Raw genomic sequence first — 6,013 nt, 5'->3', positions numbered from 1 at the left:
AAATAGGACAATAAGGGTCTCCTACCAACTAAACCTTGCGCTCCCGCTGCTCGGTCCCAGCGCCTGCCAACCTAGCAGTTCGAAAGCACCTCCAGGTGCAAGTAGATAAATAGGGACCGCTTACCAGCGGGAAGGTAAATGGCGTTTCCGTGTGCGGCTCTGGCTCGCCAGAGCAGCGATGTCACGCTGGCCACGTGACCCGGAAGTGTCTCCGGACAGCGCTGGCCCCTGGCCTCTTGAGTGAGATGGGCGCACAACCCCAGAGTCTGTCAAGACTGGCCCGTACGGGCAGGGGTACCTTTACCTTTACCAACTAAACCTTATCAAAACTACTTTCCCCAGAATTCTTTGGGGGAAGCATGGCTATTTAAAGGGGTGCCATGGTGCTTTAAATATATGGTGTGCATGTGACCTAGGGCTCTAATTTACACAGGGAGCTTATTTGAGTATGTCATCGCAGCCCAGCTCAACCCTGAGCCACGTACTGTGATAGGAAGGGAGATCTGGTCAAAGCTGAGTGCCCGCGTCTGTTCTTGCTCCCTTCCCATGAACCTTTCACTGCCACCAGCTGAAAGGTTTTACATTTCCCAAGCTGCCTTCCACCAAGCAGCACTAAACACTCCCTCTTGGCAGAGTGCTGTTGCCTCTTAAACAAGGTGTGGTTTAAAGCGAACAGAGACCGCAAAAAAATTGTTAACAAAGAGCCAAATCAGGCAGGCCTATGAAGCACCTCAGACTGAGGTGAGCCGTTGATTTTGTGGTCAGTGCACGCCTCTAATTTAAATGCTATTTGAATTGGAATTTTCATGCAAAATTGAGAGAGAGAGAGAGAGAGAGAGAGAGAGAGAGAGAGAGAGAGAGAAGGAAACAGGAAGGACTACTCTATCAATGAATACATGTGAAACTGACACAGAATAGAAATAGTCTGTACATTCAATCTCAGAAGAAATGGAGTCGCACAGGGGAGCCAGGTATAACCAGTGTGTGACAAAAGCATCTTGGGGCTTGAATGAGGAAAGTGCCAGATTCTATTTATGAGCCAATGAGGGCTGGTCTGCCAAGTTGCTTTGGAGTGACAGCAGCATGCAGGCTTCATCCTTCTTCTGAAATCTCAAGGGGCTGATAACACAAGACAAAGGAGAAATGTTCACCGTTGCCACCAGAGAGTGTCTGCCTGGCATCCTTTCTTAAAGACATGCTCTGAATAGTTTTGGAATGTGCAGATTCATCTCAAAGTAGCTTCTTTCCAGATCCTCTATTTGGTACAACATTGTGGGAACCAGCATCCCCTCCTTTTTGTTGTTGTTGTTGCCTTATCTTCTCACAACTGTCACCGACAAGGCATGGAAGCAGAGGTGCAGCACTGGGGGTGAGCTGAAGAAGCAGATGGGGCTGATCACCACAGGGGCTGACCTCATCCACTCAAGGCTTTTTCATAGTCCTGTACAAAATATTCTCTAATTGCATTGATAAAAAACAACACATGCACAATAGGGTTTCTGGTTGCTGGGGAAAGTGTGTTGTGTAAACCTATTATGCATGTGGTGGTGGTTTTTTAAAGTCCAAGTCATTAGAGAATATTTGGTACACTACAACCAATGCTGCTGTGGTCAATTTTAAAGTGAAGGAGACTATTCCTATTGCCACACTCCCAAGGGGTGTTCAAAACATCCACACAGATGTGTTGAACCAGATGATAGATAGATAGATGATGATGATGATAGATGATAGATAGATAGATATAGATAGATAAGATAGATAGATAGATAGATAGATAGATAGATAGATAGATAGATGATAGATAGATAGATAGATAGATAGATAGATAGATGATAGATAGATAGATAGATGATAGATAGATAGATAGATGATAGATAGATGATAGATAGATAGATAGATAGATAGATAGATAGATAGATAGATGATAGATAGATTAGATAGATGATAGATGATAGATAGATAGATAGATAGATAGATAGATAGATAGATAGATAGATGATAGATAGATAGATGATAGATAGATAGATAGATAGATAGATAGATAGATAGATAGATAGATGATAGATAGATAGATGATAGATAGATAGATAGATAGATAGATAGATAGATAGATAGATAGATAGATGATAGATAGATAGATGATAGATAGAGATAGATAGAGATAGGATAGATAGATAGATATAGATAGATAGATGATAGATAGATAGATAGATAGATAGATAGATAGATAGATAGATAGATAGATAGATATAGATAGAAAGATAGACAGACAGATAGATAGATAGATAGATAGATAGATAGATAGAAGATAGATAGATGATAGATAGATAGATGATAGATAGATAGATATAGATAGATAGATGATAGATAGATAGATAGATAGATAGATAGATAGAAGATAGATAGATAGATGATAGATAGATGATAGATAGATAGATAGATAGATAGATAGATAGATAGATAGATAGATAGATAGATATAGATGATAGATAGATAGATAGATAGATAGATAGATAGATAGATAGATAGATAGATAGATAGAGATAGATAGATAGATAGATAGATAGATAGATAGATAGATAGATATAGATAGATGATAGATGATAGATGATATAGATAGATAGATAGATAGATAGATGATAGATAGATAGATAGATAGATAGATGATAGATAGATAGATAGATAGATAGATAGATAGATAGATAGATGATAGATTAGATAGATAGATAGATAGATAGATAGATAGATAGATGATAGATAGATAGATAGATAAAATAGATGATAGATAGATAGATGCAAAACAGCAGCAATACATGGTACAATACTACACAGTTTACAGTGGTACCTCAGGTTACAAATGCTTCAGGTTACAGACGCTTCAGGTTACAGACTCCACTAACCCAGAAATGGTACCTCGGGTTAAGAACTTTGTTTCAGGATGAGAACAGAAATTGTGCTCCGGCGGCAGCAGGAGGCCCCATTAGCTAAAGTGGTTAAGAACAGTTTCAGGTTAAGAACAGACCTCCAGAACGAATTAAGTTCTTAACCCGAGGTACCACTGTATTAGGATCAGCAGCAGTGAGCTGGAAAAGGGTGAGAAAGTAGTTAGCATGTTGAAATTTGGCTGAGCACCCTGTGCACGGTTGTTCTGGGAACCACCCAAATCCATGGTGTTTGCTTTTAGCTGCATAGATTAGAGTTTGTAAAACACACTGAGCTGTAACAAAGGATGTCCAGTCAGCTGAAATGCAACCTGTAGCTTTTAATCAGAAATGCAGACAGAAACGCAGTGTTATCATTGAAACTGCTGCTACGAAGTTGGAATAGCATCAAAGGAAAGTTTCCAACCTCTGCTTAATTATGTTCACATTCCCTGACTTTTCTCCATGCTAATCTGTTGCAAACAGGAGTTAACACTTGAAAGTCCCATCCCCATCTCATAGCAAGGCGGGTTGATTTTAGGCACATAGGCAGATGATGTCGTTGCTGGTGCAGTGGGCAACTGCTCTGCCCCAGCCCACCACTAGGAGGAACTCCTTGTTCTTCCTAAAAAGCTATTCCAGACTCAGGGGAAATCTCTAGAAAAGTGTGTGGGTAGCCTACAACATAGGAGGAATGGGCTGCAGCTGGGGGAACAGAAGCTTCCATCCCCCAACAACAATCAGATGAAACTCCAAGAGTGGTGTCTGTGTCAGTCTTTTGCAGCAAAACAAGAAGTCTTGTGGCACCTTAAAGACTTAACACATTTCCCATGGTGTAAGCCTTTTGTGACCACAGGCCAAAACTTCCAGTAAAGGTGCAACATTTCAGCATCTGCTGAAGGGTACAGTGGCCCACAAAAACTTAAGCAACTATACAACCTTTAGAAGACATCTGAAGGCAGCCCTGTATAGGGAAGTCTTTTAATGGTTAATGTTTTGTTGTGTTTTTATATATGTTGGAAGCTGTCCAGAGTGGCTGGGCAAGTCAGATCGCCGGGGTATAAATATTATTATTATTATTATTATTATTATTATTATTATTATTATTAACGCCTCTATTTTCATCAGAGAAATGTTGGAGGGTATGTTATTATGGCTTATCTCCTTGGCTTGGCAGTCACATAACTCCATACCTTCCAACATTTCTCTGATTAAAATAAGGATAACCTACCATAGCTGCCAGCATTTCTCCTATGACAAAAGGGACATCCTAAGGAAAAGCAGGACATTCCATGATCAAATCAGAAACCAGTTCTGTAAATCCAGAACTGTCCCTGGAAAATAGGGACACTTGGAGGGTCTGTAATAAATGAGTTAGGCCACATTCACGCGATACTATGATGCCACTTTAAACTGTCATGACATCCTCCAAAGAATTCTGGGAGTTGCAGTTTGGTAAAAGTGCTGAGAGTTCTTAGGGGACGCCTATTTCCTTCACAATGTCAGGGCAGTTTAACAGCCAGTCCCTCTTGCGTGTCGAGGTCCCCAGGGCCACCCCAATAACTCACACATCACACAGAAATTTTGTTTAAGGTTTTTGGCATAATTTTGGCCACAACTTTATTAAAATACAAAAATGTGAGTGGTTGCTTAGGCATTGGTTGCGACTATCTGCCCCCCCCCTCCATGGGGTACAGACTGACATTCCGCACGCCTGCGAAAATCAGAAAAGGGGAATACACTTGGGGGTAGCGACGGAGCAGGGAACCTGCCCTCAGCCCTCCCCAAATCCAACCAGGGGCTCTTGCATGGCCCGAGCCCCTTGACAGGGTGGACAAAAGCAATATTCCTTTATTCCTTTAACGAAATCCCTTGCAGCAGCAGCATTAGAGGGGCAGGCACAGCCAATCCATGCCCCTCAACCAACCAAACCATAAACCAATGCCTAACCGCAACCTGACAAGTTGTGACGATTTGCTACACGGTAGACAAAAACCAAATGGCCCCAGCCAATCAGCCAGATGGACAAAATTCCTACCGGGCCCCTGACCCAAGAGCAGATGACCCCATGACAGGCATAGCAAGGTCAAGCAAACAACCCTAAATATAGGGAGGGGGGACGGGCAATCCGCTGCATGGGGTGAGAAGAGGAAGCTCTACGTCTCGTGCAAGGAGTTTTGGTATTTCTGGCTGTCAATCAACAAATGGCAACATTAACTTCATTCCAACAACAAGGGAAGCCCAATCACATCAGTGACCAACGATCAATTAGCCCACCCCACAACTGTGGAGTGTCCTGTCAGCCCCCACCGCAACACGTGCTCTCCATGAAGGAGAACACACTTTCCCAGGAAAGTCTGTGAATTGCAACTCTGTTAGGAAAAAGACAGAGTTAACAAACGACAGATCCCAGAATTCTTTGATCCCAGAATTCTTTGGGAGAAGACATGATTGTTTAAAGTAGTGCTTTAATGTGTGGATGTAGCTCCAGTCTTTAAAGGTGCCACAAGCCTCCTCATTATTGGGGTTATTTTAAAAAATGCAAATAATCATCTCCCTGACATTATATTCATGGCTCCTGCTTCTTCACAGCAGCAAAAAGAATGATACATGGCTCCAAAAAGCTACAGCAGCCACATAGAGAAAGGAATGCTGAATTTCACTGAAGCAGTAGAAATATCATTTATGAGTGTTAAAAAATAATTAACCAAAGTGCTGTTTGATAGTCATGAAAACAAAACATGAAACTTGGTGACATGCTTTGTCTCTACCCTAAAGTTGAGAAATAGTCACTTGCCGCCACCAAGAGGCAGCACAATACCAGAAAATAATAGTCTCTTGTAACTGAAATAAATGCATTTTATTTCGCACCTATATAAACACTTTTAGAGCAGTGTATTTATAAAATCATAGAGCGTACTACATCCACAGCTCGTTCAATATTAAAAAATGAATATAAATGAAAAACAATACAATTAAACACTGTCTAATCATTTACATAAAAAGGGCCACAAGTTTCTACTTGTGAAGGAACTGATGATACATCTTCCCTTAAGGCCTGAAGGTTTAAAGCATGTATAGCCAATGTGGAA

This window comes from Podarcis gaigeae (assembly GCF_964106915.1).
Source record: "Podarcis gaigeae genome assembly, chromosome: 5".
Taxonomy (NCBI): Eukaryota; Metazoa; Chordata; class Lepidosauria; order Squamata; family Lacertidae; genus Podarcis; species Podarcis gaigeae.
This window is presented reverse-complemented; position numbering follows the sequence as displayed.